Source organism: Lygodium microphyllum, chromosome 11 (genome assembly GCF_053477565.2).
Source record: "Lygodium microphyllum isolate KBCC chromosome 11, Lygodium_microphyllum_v1.1.10, whole genome shotgun sequence".
Lineage (NCBI taxonomy): Eukaryota > Viridiplantae > Streptophyta > Polypodiopsida > Schizaeales > Lygodiaceae > Lygodium > Lygodium microphyllum.
This window is the reverse complement of record NC_141145.1, coordinates 81,022,050-81,042,792: the sequence shown is the minus strand read 5'-3', so window position 1 is coordinate 81,042,792 and position 20,743 is coordinate 81,022,050.

Sequence of the window (20,743 nt, the reverse complement as noted above, 5' to 3'; positions counted from 1 at the left end):
GGCTACTGCCAAGGCAATCACACATCTAACAGTTGCCATCCTAGCAACTAGATTGAATGTCTCTTCATAATCCATGCCATATGTTTGAGCATAGCCTTTTGCAACCAGCCTAGCATTATACCTTCTAACTGAACCATCTGCATTATGGTTGAATTTGTGAACCTACTTACAGCCAATAGCTTTCTTACCCTTAGGCAAGAGTACCAAATCCCAAGTCTTATTGGCTTCTAATGCAACCATATCCTCATCCATTGTTGCATCCCAATGAGCTTGACCAATAGCATCCTCAAAACAAATGGGCTCAACATCCTCAACTAGTTTCACCATATAAACATAATGGTAAGCTACATAACCTTCAAAACCAACTCTTTTAATAGGGTATCTGACCCTGCTAGACATGCGTACCATTGGATCACTTAGTGGAGCCTTTACATTACTATGAGCTCTCTGTACACCTAGTGTCCTGACTGAAGGAATACCAAGATCATCATCCAAACTCTTTGAACCACTAGAATCTCCATCAAATCCCAAATGACTAATAGATGCATCATTACCTTCTAGCACTTTTTTCTTTCCTTTGTCTTTGCCTACAACACTTATAGATACACCTGAAGATGTGGGGCTACTCCTTAGTCTCCCAGACCAAGGGCTCATTGTAGGTGTAGTACCAGATGATGTTTCTAGTCCACTAAGACTCTGTGATTCTTTTTCTTTCTGTACACAGCTATCATGATCATTATCATCATCTAATACATCACTAGCAGGTGCATACCAACTGCTCATCTCATAAAAAATAACGTCCATGCTCACTCTGAACTCACCTATGACAGGGTTATAACAACGATACCCTTTCTACTCTAAAGAGTATCCAATAAAAATACGTTTTTCTGCCTTTGGATCAAGCTTCTTCCATAGCTTATCTGTCACATAAACATATGCTGTTAATATTGTGGGAGAGAAGGAAGGAGTCTCACTTGTAGCTTTCCTGCTTGCACAATGGGGGAATACACACAAAGGTGGAGGCTGAAAACAGTTTTCCTCTTCTTAGTTGTGTAAGCCAAAAAAAACTCAAGTACATAGAAATAGAAGAACCCTATATATGGGTCTCAAATCAAACTCAACTAACTAAGGTGGCATACTAACTGAGCCACAAACTAGAGTAGATAAGGATAGCTATCATCTAGCTATTATTCATGGGCGGTGTACCAACCGCATCTAAGCTGACAAGTCGGTGACATAAATGCACAACCTTCACCCTGGCATATCACGAGTGGAGCTCAATATCTCAACACTCCCCCTCGAGATCAATCCCAATTCCTGCACACCAAGCAGGTCTCTAAACTTGCGCAGCTTCTCTGCGCCCAATGCCTTCATGAATATGTCAGCTACCTGATCCTCTGTGCTGACATAAACTAGATCAATAAGACCTAGTAAAACCCTCTCCCGCACATAGTGATAATGCACCTCAATGTTCTTTGTTCTAGCATGACAGACTGGGTTATTTTCCAAGTGTATACTACTCATGTTGTCACAATAAATGACAAATGGCCCATCTGTAGGTTGATGCATATTATAAAGTAGCTTATGCAACCAAGCTACCTCACATGCAACCATTGTTGCGCCCTTGTACTCAGCCTCTGTGCTCAACAAGGCAACTGTAGGCTATTTCTTGCTGCTCCAAGTGACTGCAACACTCCCAAAAGAGAACACATATCCACTGGTAGATCGTCTATCAGAAATACTACCAGCCCAATCAGCATCAGTGTATCCATACAACTGTATCTGAACCCCAGTCTCATAAAGTGGTCCATACTGCAATGTGGACTTCACATACCTGAGTATGCATCTAGCCGCATCCAAATTCGGTTTCCTTGGAGCCTGCATAGACTGACTTACCAATCCAACATCATAGCTTAAATATGGCCTGGTAATAGTTATATAAATCAAACTTCCTACTATGCGTCTATACATAGTAGGGTCTTCCAGAAGCTCACCTGCATCTGTGCTCAGCTTCACATTCTGCTCCAAAGAAACTGAAATTTACAATCTGTCATCCCATATTTGGACAGCATGTCCAATCCATACTGCCTCTACAAGAGTTGTATCCCACTTGGTGATCTAATCACCTCAATGCCCAAGAAATAACGCAGCTCTCCCAAATCCTTCATCTCAAACTTCTGCTTCAATAGCATTTTCCCATGAAGGATATCTTCATCACTGTCACCTATCACAATCAAATCATCAACATAAATGACAAGTAGTATAATACCTTTCTCTGTTTTTTTCACATAAAGTGAGAAGTCTGCCTTAGAAATCTGAAAGCCAATAGTGACAAGATATTGTCCTATCTTGTCAAACCGTGCTCTAGGTGCTTACTTCAAGCCATACAATGCTTTCTTCAACCTGCAAACAAACTCAGAATGAACAGCATGCACATAACGTGGTGGCTGCTCCATATAGACCTCTTATTGCAAATCACCATGCAAGAAGGCATTCTTTACATCCATCTGATGTAAAGACCATTCCTTTGATGCAGCCATAGCAATGACGGCTCTTACGGTTGCCATCCTTGCAACAGGACTGAATGTTTCTTCATAGTCAATGCCATATGTTTGTGCATACCCCTTGACTACTAATCTTGCCTTGTATCTATTCACAGAACCATCTGCATTGTGTTTCACCTTATAAACTCAATTATAGCCAATTGCATTCTTACCTTTAGGCAAAGATACCAATTCCCATGTAGCATTTGCTTCCAAGGCATCCATTTCTTCATCCATGACTTTCTCCCTTTTTTTTTTCCCATGGCTTGCTCAAAAGAAGTGGGTTCTCGTTCCTGTATCACTTTGACCATATATGCATAGTGAATGGCTGTAAATCCATCAGATTTCAGCCTATCCAGAGGATACCTAGCTCTGGTAGACGTGCACAAAGTAGGCTCACTCCTAGGTGTTCTCAAAACATCCCTAGTTTTCCTTACTCCAGGTGTAACAATAGAAGGAATACCCAACTCATCATCAATGCTCTGTTCTGAGCCACTGGATTCACCATCCACATAAGAGTGACCTCAATTCACATCAAACATGGGCTGATCTATCTTCTCTTTTCCTTTTCGTGATACCTGCATACCATTATCTGCATTGCTTTGAGAAGATTCTCATGATCTCAATCTGCCTGTCCATGGCAAAGAATGTGAACCACTGCTAGAGGACGCTCCAGGTCCACTAATATCTTGTGACTGCTTCTGTGAATTATGTGCAGCATTACCATTTTGTGCATCTACATTATCAATCACATTTACTAGTCTATACCAACTACTCATCTCATCAAAAACAACATCTCTGCTCACTGTAAACTTACGAGTAGAAGGGTGCATCTATACCCTTTCTGCTGCAAAGAGTAACCAATAAAGATGCACTTCTCAACTTTTGGATCCAACTTGGATCTCAACTCATCTAGCACATGAAAATAGGCAATGCAACCAAAAATTTTCAAATGAGAAATATTTGGTTTCCTACCAGTATACCTCTCCTCTAAAGTCATCCCATGTATTGCTGCAGTGGAAGTCATGTTCATTATGTAGACTGCTGTAGCAACTGCCTCAGCCCAATAAAAATCTGGCAGATCTTTTTCATTGAGCATGGCACGAGATACCTCTCCAATATGCCTGTCTTTCCTTTCTGCAATTCCATTTTGTTGTGGGGTATGACTGCATGAATATTGCTGCTTTATGCCATGCTCCTGCAGGAACCTTGCAAACTCATTTGAGAGGTACTCTCCCCCTCCATCTTGTCAAGATTGCGGAAGAGAAGGAAGGAGTCTCACTTCTAGCTTTCTTGCTTGCACAATGGGGGAATACATACAAGGGGTGGAGGCTGAAAATAGTTTTCCTCTTCTTAGTTGTGTAAGCCAAAAGAACTCACATACAAAGAAATAGAAGAACCCTATATATGGGTCTCAAACCAAACTCAACTAACTAAGGTGGCATACTAACTGAGCCACGAACTAGAGTAGATAAGGATAGCTGTCATCTAGCTATTATTCATGGGCAGTGTACCAACCGCATCTGCAACTGACACGTCGGTGACATAAATGCACAACAGTCACCTTGGCATATCACGAGTGGAGCTCGATATCTCAACACTCCCCCTCGAGCTCAATCCCAATTCCTGCACACCAAGAAGGTCTCTGAACTTGCGCAGCTTCTCTACACCCAATGCCTTCGTGAATATGTCAGCTACCTAATCCTCTGTGCTGACATAAACTAGATCAATAAGACCTAGTAAAACCCTCTCCCGCACATAGTGATAATGCACCTCAATGTTCTTTGTTCTAGCATGACAGACTGGGTTATTTTCCAAGTGTATACTACTCATGTTGTCACAATAAATGACAAATGGCCCATCTGTAGGCTGATGCATATTATAAAGTAGCTTATGCAACCAAGCTACCTCACATGCAGCCATTGTTGTGCCCCTGTACTCAGCCTCTGTGCTCGACAAGGCAACTATAGGCTGTTTCTTGCTGCTCCAAGTGACTGCAGCACTCCCAAAAGAGAACACATATCCACTGGTAGATCGTCTATCAGAAATACTACCAGCCCAATCAGCATCAGTGTATCCATGCAATTGTATCTGAACCCCAGTCACATAAAATAGTCCATACTGCAATGTGGACTTCACATACCTGAGTATGCGTCTAGCCGCATCCAAATGCGGTTTCCTTGGAGCCTGCATAAATTGACTTACCAGTCCAACAGCATAGCTCAAATCTGGCCTAGTAATAGTCATATAAATCAAGCTTCCTACTATGCGTCTGTACATAGTAGGGTCTTCCAGAAGCTCACCTGCATCTGTGCTCAGCTTCACATTCTGCTCCAAAGGAACTAAAATAGGCTTACAACCTGTCATCCCATATTTGGAAAGCATGTTCAATCCATACTGCCTCTGCAAGAGTTATATCCCACTTGGTGATCTAATCACCTCAATGCCCAAGAAATAACGCAGCTCTCCCAAATCCTTCATCTCAAACTTCTGCTTCAATAGCATTTTCCCATGAAGGATATCTTCATCACTGTCACCTGTCATAATCAAATCATCAACATAAATGACAAGTAGCATAATACCTTTCTCTGTTTTTCTCACATAAAGTGAGAAGTCTGCCTTGGAAATCTGAAAGCCAATATTGACAAGATATTGTCCTATCTTGTCAAACCATGCTCTAGGTGCTTGCTTCAAGCCATACAATGCTTTCTTCAACCTGCAAACAAACTCAGGATGAACAGCATGCACATAACGTGGTGGCTACTCCATATAGACCTCTTCTTGTAAATCTCCATGTAAGAAGGCATTCTTTACATCCATCTGATGTAAAGACCATTCCTTTGATGCAGCCATAGCAATGACTGCTCTTATGGTTGCCATCCTTGCAACCGGACTGAATATTTCTTCATAGTCAATGCCATGTGTTTGTGCATACCCCTTGACTACTAATCTTGCCTTGTATCTATTCACAGAACCATCTGCATTGTGCTTCACCTTATAAACCCACTTATAGCCAATTGCATTCTTACCTTTAGGCAAAGATACCAATTCCCATGTAGCATTTGCTTCCAAGGCATCCATTTCATCCATGGCTTTCTCCCATTTTTCTTTTCCCATGGCTTGCTCAAAAGAAGTGGGTTCTGGTTCCTGTATCACTTTGACCATATATGCATAGTGAATGGCTGTAAATCCATCATATTTTAGCCTATCCACAGGATACCTAGCTCTGGTAGACCTACGCAAAGTAGGTTCACTCCCAGGTGCTCTCAAAACATCCCTAGTCTTCCTTAATCCAGGTGTAACAATAGAAGGAATACCCAACTCATCATCAATGCTCTGTTCTGAGCCACTGGATTCACCATCCACATAAGAGTGACCTCAATTCACATCAAACATGGGCTGATCTATCTTCTCTTTTCCTTTTCGTGATACCTGCATACCATTATCTGCATTGCTTTGAGAAGATTCTCATGATCTCAATCTGCCTGTCCATGGCAAAGAATGTGAACCACTGCTAGAGGACGCTCCAGGTCCACTAATATCTTGTGACTGCTTCTGTGAATTATGTGCAACATTACCATTTTGTGCATCTACATTATCAATCACATTTACTAGTCTATACCAACTACTCATCTCATCAAAAACAACATCTCTGCTCACTGTAAACTTACGAGTAGAAGGGTGCATCTATACCCTTTCTGCTGCAAAGAGTAACCAATAAAGATGCACTTCTCAACTTTTGGATCCAACTTGGATCTCAACTCATCTAGCACATGAAAATAGGCAATGCAACCAAAAATTTTCAAATGAGAAATATCTGGTTTCCTACCAGTATACCTCTCCTCTAAAGTCATCCCATGTATTGCTGCAGTGGAAGTCATGTTCATTATGTAGACTGTTGTAGCAACTGCCTCAGCCCAATAAAAATCTGGCAGGTCTTTTTCATTGAGCATGGCACGAGATACCTCTCCAATATGCCTGTTTTTCCTTTCTGCAATTCCATTTTGTTGTGGGGTATGACTGCATGAATATTGCTGCTTTATGCCATGCTCCTGCAGGAACCTTGAAAACTCATTTGAGAGGTACTCTCCCCCTCCATCTTGTCAAGATTGTGGAAGAGAAGGAAGGAGTCTCACTTCTAGCTTTCTTGCTTGCACAATGGGGGAATACATACAAGGGGTGGAGGCTGAAAATAGTTTTCCTCTTCTTAGTTGTGTAAGCCAAAAGAACTCACATACAAAGAAATAGAAGAACCCTATATATGGGTCTCAAACCAAACTCAACTAACTAAGGTGGCATACTAACTGAGCCACGAACTAGAGTAGATAAGGATAGCTGTCATCTAGCTATTATTCATGGGCAGTGTACCAACCGCATCTGCAACTGACACGTCGGTGACATAAATGCACAACAGTCACCTTGGCATATCACGAGTGGAGCTCGATATCTCAACACTCCCCCTCGAGCTCAATCCCAATTCCTGCACACCAAGAAGGTCTCTGAACTTGCGCAGCTTCTCTACACCCAATGCCTTCGTGAATATGTCAGCTACCTAATCCTCTGTGCTGACATAAACTAGATCAATAAGACCTAGTAAAACCCTCTCCCGCACATAGTGATAATGCACCTCAATGTTCCTTGTTCTAGCATGACAGACTGGGTTATTTTCCAAGTGTATACTACTCATGTTGTCACAATAAATGACAAATGGCCCATCTGTAGGCTGATGCATATTATAAAGTAGCTTATGCAACCAAGCTACCTCACATGCAGCCATTGTTGTGCCCCTGTACTCAGCCGCTGTGCTCGACAAGGCAACTATAGGCTGTTTCTTGCTGCTCCAAGTGACTGCAGCACTCCCAAAAGAGAACACATATCCACTGGTAGATCGTCTATCAGAAATACTACCAGCCCAATCAGCATCAGTGTATCCATGCAATTGTATCTGAACCCCAGTCACATAAAATAGTCCATACTGCAATGTGGACTTCACATACCTGAGTATGTGTCTAGCCGCATCCAAATGCGGTTTCCTTGGAGCCTGCATAAATTGACTTACCAGTCCAACAGCATAGCTCAAATATGGCCTAGTAATAGTCATATAAATCAAGCTTTCTACTATGCGTCTGTACATAGTAGGGTCTTCCAGAAGCTCACCTGCATCTGTGCTCAGCTTCACATTCTGCTCCAAAGGAACTAAAATAGGCTTACAACCTATCATCCCATATTTGGAAAGCATGTCCAATCCATACTGCCTCTGCAAGAGTTATATCCCACTTGGTGATCTAATCACCTCAATGCCCAAGAAATAACGCAGCTCTCCCAAATCCTTCATCTCAAACTTCTGCTTCAATAGCATTTTCCCATGAAGGATATCTTCATCATTGTCACCTGTCATAATCAAATCATTAACATAAATGACAAGTAGCATAATACCTTTCTCTGTTTTTCTCACATAAAGTGAGAAGTCTGCCTTGGAAATCTGAAAGCCAATAGTGACAAGATATTGTCCTATCTTGTCAAACCATGCTCTAGGTGCTTGCTTCAAGCCATACAATGCTTTCTTCAACCTGCAAACAAACTCAGGATGAACAGCATGCACATAACGTGGTGGCTACTCCATATAGACCTCTTCTTGTAAATCTCCATGCAAGAAGGCATTCTTTACATCCATCTGATGTAAAGACCATTCCTTTGATACAGCCATAGCAATGACTGCTCTTATGGTTGCCATCCTTGCAACCGGACTGAATATTTCTTCATAGTCAATGCCATATGTTTGTGCATACCCCTTGACTACTAATCTTGCCTTGTATCTATTCACAGAACCATCTGCATTGTGCTTCACCTTATAAACCCACTTATAGCCAATTGCATTCTTACCTTTAGGCAAAGGTACCAATTCCCATGTAGCATTTGCTTCCAAGGCATCCATTTCATCCATGGCTTTCTCCCATTTTTCTTTTCCCATGGCTTGCTCAAAAGAAGTGGGTTCTGGTTCCTGTATCACTTTGACCATATATGCATAGTGAATGGCTGTAAATCCATCATATTTTAGCCTATCCACAGGATACCTAGCTCTGGTAGACCTGCGCAAAGTAGGTTCACTCCCAGGTGCTCTCAAAACATCCCTAGTCTTCCTTAATCCAGGTGTAACAATAGAAGGAATACCCAACTCATCATCAATGCTCTGTTCTGAGCCACTGGATTCACCATCTACATAAGAGTGACCTGCATTCACATCAAACATGGATTGATCTACCTTCTCTTTTCCTTTTTTGAAACCTGCATACCACTATCTGTATTGTTTTGAGGAGATTCTCCTGATCTCAATCTGTCTGTCCATGGCGAAGAATATGAATCACTGCTAGAGGACACTCCAGGTTCACCAATATTTTGTGAGTGCTACTGTGAATTCTGTGCAGCATTACCATTTTGTGCATCTACATCATCAATCACATTTACTGGTTTATACCAGCTATTCATCTCATCAAGAACAACATCTCTGCTCACTGTAAACTTACGAGTAGAAGGGTTATAGCATCTATACCCTTTTTGCTGCAGAGAATAAACAATAAAGATGCACTTCTCAGCTTTTGGATCCAACTTGGATCTCAACTCATCTGGCACATGAACATAGGCAATGCAACCAAAAATTTTCAAATGAGAAATATCTGGTTTCCTACCAGTATACCTCTCCTCTAAAGTCATCCCATGTATTGCTGCAGTGGGAGTCCTGTTCATTATGTAGACTGCTGTAGCAACTGCTTCAGCCCAGTAAAAATCTGGCAAGTCTTTTTCATTGAGCATGGCACAAAATACCTCTCCAATATGCCTATTTTTCCTATCTGCAATTCCATTTTGTTGTGGGGTATGACTGCATGAATATTGCTGCTTTATGCCATCCTCCTGCAAGAACCTTGCAAACTCATTTAAGAGGTACTCTCCCCCTCCATCTGACCTTAGGCATTTTATTTGCAGGCCTGTTTCTTTTTCAACCATAGCTTTAAGAGTTTTGAAATGCCCAAAAACTTCACTTTTCTTTTTCATAAAATACACCCAAACTTTTCTGCTATAGTCATCAATAAAAGTGACAAAATAGTGACAGCCTCCAAGAGATGCAGCTTTAGTAGTCCACACATCAGAGTGGATTAATTCCAATGGCTTCTTACTCTCTTGAACATGTCTAGGAAATGGTTTCCTTGCCTGTTTTCCAAACTGACAGGCTTCACATACCTTATGCATTTCTGCAACCTTGAATTTAGGAAATCCTGCAACAATATTTTGGGCCTGCATTGATTTAAGTCGTTGTACATTAACATGACCAATGCGTTTATGCCAGATATCAATATCTACAACTACACCGGTCCCATGTGCAAACATTGCTGCACTCAATTCAGACATGTCTGCATCCAGTGTAAACATTCTTCCCTTCTTCTTTCCTTTTGCTATCAAGCGACCTTTATTTTTCATATCCTCAACAAAGCATCCATGAGGATTAAATCTGACCTGCAAGCCTTGCTCAACCATTTGACCAACAGAAACCAGATTCTTGGTGATATTCGGGACATGAAATACATCGGACAGGCATTTCTTTTTCCCATCCTGCATAGACAAATGGATTTTTCCAATCTGCACAATAGGATGTGCAGTATCATCACCAGTCTCCACAAATCTGGTTTTTCCATTTTCCTTGCATCCTCCATCCATTCTGCATGACCTGTCATGTGGTTTGATGCACCTAAGTCAACATACCACACATCGTTGCTTTCTTCTGCACTTGTCACAAAATTATTCATGTGTTGCACCATAAACAAATGCTCATTTCTGTCATCACCCTGTCTACTAGAAGATGCATAATTCCCTTGTTGCAATTTTCCATTCATGATGTCATTCTGCTTTTTATAGAAGTCTTTAGCCATATGACCCATTTTACCACAGTAGTAGCATTCAACATTACTGTTTGCATTTTGGCCTCTTTGCCATCCACCACGACCTCTTTGGCTCCCCCTGCCTCTAGAGTTACCACGTCCTCCTCCATAGGACTGGTTTTCTTGAGTTTGCTGCATATTCTGATTTCTACCACGGCCTCCAAATGAGCCTCCTCTACCTCTGCCTCTACCTCTTCCAGCATTTGAGTAGAAGATAGCTTCTTTTGAAGTTCTTCCTAAAGAAGATGCACCACCATTTCTCTGCTCCTCAGAAATTAGAAGAGCAATCAACTCCTCAAAATCAGGAAATCTTTCAGGACGGAAATGGATGTTCAGAACTGTGCATAATCCTTTCCTAGACCATTCAAGGTCACAGAAACTAAATCATCATCTTCCACTGGCGACCCAATGGAAGCAAGTGCATCTGCAATCTTCTTCACCTTCATGTGGTAGTAATTGATGCTCATATTTTCTCTTTGCACATTATGCAACTCTTCCTTGAGCTGCATTTTCCTAGCTTGCGTATTTGTGCTATACATTTTTGACAAAGTATCCCATGCCTCCTTTGGCGTACTTGCATCCTGAATATGCACAATCATAGAGTTTGAAATGCTGATAGACAGCCAATACATAACTTTCGTGGCTCTCTCATGCCATGCTTTAAATGCCTGCATTTGCTGTTGATTGGGAACATCAGGAAGAACTGGTTCTTCTTCATTTCCTGCAACAAATTCCCAATATCCTTTTCCCATAAGGAAATTCGTCATTCTAAACTTCCATGCTTGGAAGTTGTTATTGTCAAGCTTTTCAGTGACAATCTGTGAAAGAGAATCAGACGCCATTACAGAACACTGCAAAAAATTCTGTCACTGTAAAAAACACAGCTTCACCCTCACAAGGGCAAATCTGCAAAACTGACAAAAGTGGTATTTGACTACACAGTCACTTTCTAGTGACGATTTTGCATAAACAGGAACCAAGGATGATTCTGTAACTCCCGATGTCTCTGCACACAAGCATACGATGCAATTTCTATGGTAACTTTTCACCGACCTGTAGAACAGTGGTTGCACAACATAAAACAGGGCCTTTTCCTGAGTGCGTTCAGAAAACTTCCGCCTCCAAAACAGGCCCCGAAATGGCCTCAAATCAAAAAAACAGGATCGCCAATGGCTAAAGCCCCCTCCTATAGCATATACTGCCCTCTTGCTTCACCGCAAAGGGCGTCTCAACCTGAGACAATGCACTCCTGCACTTTCCGGCTATGCTGCCTGCAGAGACTTGCTCCCAAAATAGAAAATGAAAGCAATCCTACCACGAGCTTGGCTTACTTTCTTGAGCTCCTTATCACGAACAAGGCTCTGATACCATGTCAAGATTGTGGGAGAGAAGGAAGGAGTCTCACTTGTAGCTTTCTTGCTTGCACAATGGGGGAATACACACAAGGGATGGAGGTTGAAAACAGTTTTCCTCTTCTTAGTTGTGTAAGCCAAAAGAACTCACATACAAAGAAATAGAAGAACCCTATATATGGGTCTCAAACCAAACTCAACTAACTAAGGTGGCATACTAACTGAGCCACGAACTAGAGTAGATAAGGATAGCTGTCATGTAGCTATTATTCATGGGCGGTGTACCAACCGCATCTGCACAACTGACACTTCAGTGACATAAATGCACAACAGTCACACTGGCATATCACGAGTGGAGCTCGATATCTCAACACATCTGACCTTAGGCATTTTATTTGCAGGCCTGTTTCTTTTTCAACCATAGCTTTAAGAGTTTTGAAATGCCCAAAAACTTCACTTTTCTTTTTCATAAAATACACCCAAACTTTTCTGCTATAGTCATCAATAAAAGTGACAAAATAATGACGGCATCCAAGAGATGCAGCTTTAGTAGTCCACACATTAGAGTGGATTAATTCCAATGGCTTCTTACTCTCTTGAACATGTCTAGGAAATGGTTTCCTTGCCTATTTTCCAAACTGACATGCCTCACATACCTTATGCATTTCTGCAACCTTGAATTTAGGCAATCCTGTAACAATATTTTGGACTTGCATTGATTTAAGTCGTTGTACATTAACATGACCAATGTGTTTATGCTAGATATCAATATCTGCAACTACACCGGTCCCATGTGCAAACATTGCTGCACTCAATTCAGGCATGTCTGCATCCAACGTAAACATTCTGCCCTTCTTCTTTCCTTTTGCTATCAAGCGACCTTTATTTTTCATATCCTCAACAAAGCATCCATGAGAATTAAATCTGACCTGCAAGCCCTGCTCAACCATTTGGCCAACAGAAACCAGGTTCTTGGTGATATTCGAGACATGAAATACATCCGATAGGTATTTCTTTTTCCCATCCTGCATAGACAAAGGAAATTTTCCAATCTACTGATGGACCTAAAAACGGGCCGGCACTGGCTCATGCACTAGCCGGGCCTCGTCACTACGCACAAGACAACCTCTCGGCCTCGCGGCCAGGAGCGTCTATCAAAATCTCTGCCTTCCTAAACATTGCGTTTGTAATACGTTGTTTGTAGTCCACTCTTCTCTCACCCACTACTCCTCAGAGGGAGTCCCTTACACATTGCCTAATGGCACGAAGCATTGACATAGGGGGTCCTCCAACGGCTGAATGCCGCCATCCCTCTACGACTCTCCTACACCTTGGGGATTGGCCCCTCGATGCGTCGCTCAGCATATAAACATTTCACACAAAATCCACTCAAGGTACCATTTAATCGTATACAGGAATGTACCGTTGTCCTTACTTCTCTTTTCCCTAGACCCCACGACTAGCCTATGTCTTAGGGTGTCCTGTCTCTCACTCAACGTGGGTCAAGGTCCTAATGAAAACAATTGCTGTGCATCTAGGATTTCTGATACCTTTAAATATTTCTATGATTTATGCATAGTGTGGATGCTAAGTGCTCAAATAATTATGAAATCAATATTGTGCACATGTGCAAAACATCCTTTCAATGATTTTTCAACTACCGTTCTTATGCGGCGTTGCACAAACCTAGCACCAAGGAAACCCTCGTGCTACTAGGCTCTTATTCTATAATTATTCACCGACCTATATGGCATGCACATAAAACAGCAATCTTTTCATCATGTGACTCCACATTTAGACACATTTTGACCACTCTACCCTCCCATCGATCAAATGTTGCATTGTTGTATGGATTTATAGGGCATTTTGCCATCATTTTATGTGTAAAAAGCAGGAAAAACACACTAGAACAAGAAGGTGGGGTTGAACTGAGGCAAATCCTCATGCTTCAGTCCCCACAAACATTCACAAACATTGTTCTTAATTTTCATTAATTTTCCGCACCCAAAATGCATTTTTTCCTATTTTTTATGGTTTTTCTCTATTTTCCTTGTATTTTCTCTTATTTTTTGCATTATTTAATTACTAAAAATTCAAAATAGGTTATGGGCTATAGCCCTTAGTTCCTTCTTGCAGCAAAAATAAAAATTTAGTTGGTGTTCCTATTCATTTTTCCATTTTTATGCCCAAAAACATCATTTTCCCTTGATTTTCCATATTTTACGTGTTTTAGTGTATTATTTTGAACCACAAGATGTATATTTTTCTGATTTTCTGATTATGATCAATAAGTAATCATGGAAAAAGCAACATAAACAATTTTTAGCCCACATGAACAACATTTTATCAATCAAAAGCCATGAAATCTCAAATTTTCTTTGAAAAATTTGAATTACCGCTTATTTGCGTGTTTCGGGTTTCATGTCCATGGCTGCAAATATGAAAATCAGCAGAACTTCATGCTCATGACGATCACAAATCACCATTTCCAGCCCGTGGAGCAATCCGATCCATGTTGGACAAGCCTCCATCATTCTTTCTTCTTCCTTCTTCTTCCCACATGAATTCCCCCTTAGAAGAGAGAGAGGGAGGAGAGAGAAAGACTAGATTTCTATCTCAGCATTCAGGCCATCAATTGAGGAGCGAAGACAGGCGATAGAGTCCACAGACAAAAGGGAATGAAGCCCCATAATCCATTAGGCAGGGTGTTTGTAACATCCATGATGCCCTCTCTCCATCCATGGCGAAAAAATCGGTGCCCTCTGTTGCTCATGCTTTCTTCTCCATCCCACATTTTTTCTCCTTCGAATTGCATGCCTTTTGGTTGGGGGGTTAAAATTCCCCCAAAGGGCACCCCCCCTTTGGTCCATGTTGTGGCCACCCTTTCAAATCTTGACCAATTCTTGGCCATTTCCCCGTCTGGACTCGGAATCGAGCTCTGAAAAATCCTGGGCGTCCGGCTTAGTATCCTGCATTGGCCAGTAGCTTGTGTCAACCCGCACGACTATCTGAAAATTTATGAAAAATCTACAAGTGTCGCTCGGGCACCTTTAAAGCACTTTGGCGCTTAAAATCGTCGTAGATCGAGAGCCACCGCCTTTGACGGTGAATATTTTTCCCTTGATATTCATAATTTATAGCTATTTTTAAGCACTTCCCGGCACCTGAATTCCGCTCTCATTGGCGACCACGGGATAGGGCGACTTAGCCCGTCGAATCCACGAACATATCTGCATATAAACAACCAAAGAAGCATCAAGCTGATACAAAACAAATATATAATAAAACTCAGCACAATGCTCCCCCTACCCCTGGACTGAACCAAGGCATGACATCCACAAGGAGTAGGCCTAGCATCATCTAATAGAATATCTGAAGCGAGTCACTAACCAACTGCTCCAACACAGCCAAACTAGAAAACCTATCAAAGAGGTTGCCCTAAATGGTAGTCTGAACTACTTACCAACTAAGGACAACACAACTAGGAGCTCCTATAAGGCAAGGACTCCTATAGCCTGATCAAGAAATATTTTCTTTTAGTACATTTCTTCTTTTAGGGTTTTTATTTTATCAACATACTTGGGCATGTAAAAAGGAGGGAGCTGAGCGTAGTGACCCAAGGAGAACAGGGCATCGGCCTCAGGACCTGTCTCGGCACCCAAGAACCTACCAAGCCCTCGCAAGGCGACACTTAATCCTTTTCTAACGCTCACTTTTATTTTTGCTCCAACCTTCCTTAATTTCTTCTCTTTCAGCAAGACGCCACCCCTAGGAAGACAAGGTATCAGCCCCGGGTCTGACTCATCCTCAGGAACCTACCAGGCCTTCGCAAGGCAATGATCAACTGCTTATATATTTTCATTCCTTTTCTTTTCTTTGATAGGGGTTAGAACCCCTTTTTACACACCTTCGTATTTATATTCAACTTTTAGGATGTTCAGGGTTTCTTGGCATCATCATTATTAGCTTCTAGCAGGCTTCTCTAACTGCCTCACTACTAACAAGAACTCCTAGACTGGCTGCCTAGCAGGCTAACAGAATAGGGCCACTAGGACTTCCTTCTAAAACAGGTCTTTCGATGCCTGACAATGTCTTTACAGGAGGCAATGACTACTCCAACCTCTCTCAAACATACTTAGCCTAAACCTGGGACTTCATGCCTTGGCTCCCGGTCCCCAACAAAAATATATCCTCTCGACAAGTATAAATACACATATAACAGGAAAGAAAGGTACTCGTAAAGGAGAGATATCACCTGGATTGGCCACAAGAAGCTTCCATCGCAGGAAAGGCTCCTCTGGGCTCCTCCAAATTCCACGGAACACGAAACTTGTCAAGCACAACACTTAAAACAAAAACCCAATTAAACGCACCCACACTAGACAGGGAAATGGACCTCTTGGCCTAATGAAATGAAACACTTCACTACAAAACTGAATCAGCCCTCTTGGCCTAATGAAATCAAACAATACTACTCATAACATCCACCTGGAAACAACCATGATAGACATCAAAGCATACCATTCCCAGGGGAATAGAGGCTCGAAGCCCTAAACTAGGTGCATTAGATTATGACCCATCCCTCCTGCGTATTTCGCAAGAGGTGTTCGCATCACATGTCGTCTAATCAGTCTGTGGGTCCAAGATAATAAAGGCAGATGAGTCTCGCTTACCCTCTGCATCACCTAGATCAACCATCGTCTGCCATAGAGGGCATGTTCAGAAAGCATACCCCACAAACGACCAGGTCCTGTCTCACCATCAATAGATATATCGGGACAAGGGCCACAATTAAAGAAGAGGTCTTTCTCATACGCAAAATTAGCCAATGAATCAGCAAACTGATTCCAATTTCGTGGAATCAGCTGGAAAGACACTCTATCAAATTCGTCTAGCAGGGCTATGGCAGTATGATGGTACATGCAAAGGATGGGGTTTCGTACCATGTACGTCCCATTGAGTTGATTTAAAACCAACTGAGAGTCCCCTTTCACCAATAACTGGCGGATACCACCCTTCTTTGCAATATTCAAACCCATAATCAGGGCTTTGTATTCGGCCATATTATTGGTAAAATTCACCATGAGATAAGCAGCTAACTTCATGACAATGCGTCGTCGGGGGTCTCGGATGACAACACGTACACTTCCTTTTTTGCATGCACTCCTGGACGCCCCATCAAAGTACAAGGTGTACGTCCATATAGGGTTTACATATCCCGCCATCCTGAACTCTACTCGTAATTATGGTAATCGAAATTCAGCATATTCAACGGGTGGACTGTAGGCTCCATCCCTCCATCCTCATTGAATTCAACAGAGATGCTCGTCAAAATTTGTAGGCAGTGATGGGCAGAAGACCTTGATCTCCCAAATAAATGTCCTGCCTTCCTACTCAGTCACCTTATATCCTTTGCTCCACCAAATGAGCTTTCCCTGATGATACCTCTATTCTAAATATGGGTGTTCTAAATAAGGGATCAGACGACCCATCAACCTCTATCACGATTTCCTTCCGAATATTTGATCGATCTCGCCTAGACCTGCAAGGCAGTCATAGTATTAGTGCAATCAGAAATAATAAGGTTTAATCTTATTAAGATTAACCTTATTTTTAAATTCTATCCCCTCAAGGTCAGCTAACAAGACTGTGGATTTATTCTTTCATATTCTAACGATCCTATAGGGCCCGTCCCATTTGGGCTCTAGCTTGCCTGGAAATAATTCACGTCGTGCGTCATAATACAGAACAAGCTGTCCTTTCTTGAAGGTGTATTTCTTGGCTTTAAGGTCGTGTAGCTACTTCATTCGGCGCTTCGCCACTTCTTGGTGCAACAAGCTCTGCAGCTTAAGCTCATCTAAATGTGCCAGTGTCATCAAGCGCTCAAAAAGTGCATCTTCATCACTCAAAGAATGATTGATGGCAAACCGAATAGTCGGCAGCTCAATCTCTAAAGGCAAGACACACTCCTCCCCATATACTAACTTGAACGGGGTATGGCCAGTGGCTCATTTGAAGGTCGTATTATAGGCCCATACTGCCACCTATAACTTTTTATCCCAATCCCATTTCTTTTTCGATACAATTTTGGACAGGATGCCCACAAGCTGCTTGTTGGTGCTTTCAACTTGCCCATTGGCTTGCGGGTTATATGGGGTTGTCTTGTTATGCTTGATTTGCCAAATTTCTGTCAAACCTTTGATCACCTTATTCAGGAAATGGGTTCTACGGTCCGACACTAATTCTTTCGGCAGACCAAATCGGCATATTATTTGCTCTAAAAGGAAACTAGCAGTTTCTTTAGCATCATCTTTCCTTGTTGCACGTGCTTCTGACCACTTTGTGAAGTAGTCAGTTGCTACAATGATGTACCTCTTTTGCGTAGTCGACGACGGAGTGATTGGACCCACAAAGTCTATTCCCCACTTCTCAAATGGAAGTATCACCATAATAGGGGTGAGTGGTCGTTTCCTATTCTCACGACTATCATGTCGTTGACATATATCGCATCTCTTAACATACACAAACGCATCCTAGAAGATAGCAGGCCACCAATAACCTTCTCTTAAAGCCTTTTGTGTTGTAAGCTGTCTAGCAAAATGGCCACCGCAAGCAGAATCATGGCACTCTTCCAAAATGAATGGCACCTCGTCAGGCATCACACATCGGCGATAGATGTCATCAACCCCTTGCCGATATAATGTACCTGCAATCAAAGAAAACTTTAACACTTGCTGCTTAATTTTTCTTCTCTCAGCTTTAGATGATTCGGATCCCGCCTCTCCCATTGATAAATAATGTGTTATTGCAGCATACTAGGAGGGAATAGATGCCGTACCTATTTTAAATAACAACTCCATATCACTACCTTCAGCCACAGATTCTTTCGGCTCCCCAAAGTCCACTAGACATTCCACGATGCCTTGCAACCTTGGTGGCTTACTCTTGATTTCATAATCAAATTCCTGCAAAGTGATCAACCACTTTGCTAGACGATCAGGCGACTGTAGCTTATTCATCAATAGTCGAAGTCCCTCCGCCTTCGTATAAAGCACGACTTTCTCATAGAGAATATAATGCCTGAATTTCTTGGTCCCAAAGACCATCGCTAGACACAATTTCTCCATGTAAGTATAATTGATTTCGGATACCCCCAGCTTCCGGTTGGCAAAAGCAATCGGGTGGTACCACTTCTCTTCCCAAACTTGGGCTAAACAGCAGCTAATACTATACATGGTGGCTGCTGAAAATATATAGAACACCTCACCTCTTTTAGGTGCTTTTAAAACGGGCGCTCTTGCTAGCTCCTGTTTCACATCCTCGAATGCTACCTTACAAGGGTCACCCCATACAAATGAACAGCTAAAGGACAATAAATTTGTAAGCGGCAACGTTCTTTCTGCCAAGGCGTTGATGAATCTACGGTAGTAACCAACCGAAGACAGAAAGCTATGAACTTCCTTTGGAGTGCATGGTGGACCCATGGCAACTATAACTTTGACCTTCTCGGGGTCTGTCGCAATTCCTACCGAACTAACCACATGACCCAACAATAGCCCATAAGGTACTCCAAAAACACACTTCCGTGGGTTTAGGGCGATGCAGAATTGTCTACAGCGCTCAAAGCATTTTCTTAAAATGATCAACTGCCTTTCTCTCACGGTGGCGGCCCCTAAGTCATCAATAAACACCTTCAACTCTTCGGGGGATATGCCACCGAATGTCTTATCTGCTGTTCGTTGCCACGAACCAGGCGCATTGCATAAACCAAAGGCCATCACATGGTACGCAAAAGTACCAAATACAGTAATAAAAGTTATTTTCAACTTGTCCTCTTCTGCAATTGCCATTTGGTTGTATCTTGCAAAGCAATCCATAAACGAATATATCTCCCTACCCGCCAATTGATCCAAAATCTGGTCAATAAATGGCAACGGGTAGTAGTCCTTAACTATCTGCTTATTCAGCTCCCTAAAGTCTACACACAATCGGATTTGATTATTCTTCTTCTTTCTTATCACAACCGGCGAACACCATTCCGTGTGTTGCACAGGAAAAATCAAACCCGCTTTTCGAAGCTTCTGTAATTCTTCAAACACCCCGTCCCTCAGTTTGAAAGGCATACGCCTTACTTTCTATCGTATAGGACGACTGCCCTCTTTCAACGGAATTGTATGAACAGCAAGACTAGGAGGAATGCCTCTCAGCTCATCCAGGCAAAGATATCACGGAATTCTTGGATCAAGGCCACATAATCCTCCCTTTCTGTTGTGCTGAGCAGGCATAGAACCTAATTTGATTGGCCGTGAATCATCAGGCGTACCAAGATCTAGCTCGATAACATCTGCATCTCTTATACGATCTTGGCCCTCTATCGGCTCGTTCAAAGTGATCTGATAGATATCTTCCGTGGTGGATCCCTCTTTGGACTCATCACTTGATGATGTCCCACTGGCGGATAAATCTTCTAGTGTCTCCAATTCTGTAGAGGATAGAGGAGCTCTCTCACTCTGCGGAGACTCAGGATAAGCATCAACCACCACACGCTGGGCACCTCTACCGAATATTAGTCGAGCGGCGGGTATATCTACTTGGCAGTCCGCTTGCAAGATCCAAGGTCGTCCGAGTAATACTTGGTAACTTGGCCGGCCTGCAAAACGAATCACCCTAAAGTCCAACAGGCATTCTACATTTGCAACAGTGACATGGACCTTAGTAATGCAGCCTTCTGGCTGTCTCAAACTATCATCTGCCATTCTGAGAATTGTGGAGGTATCTTTCTGGATCGCAAGACCCAACCTTTCCATCAGTTCAGAACTCATAATGTTAACAGATAATCCCGTGTCGACAATGGCATAATCTATTAATATCCCATCGACATAGGCTGCAACCCTTGGGCAATGCTTCTCAGCATGCT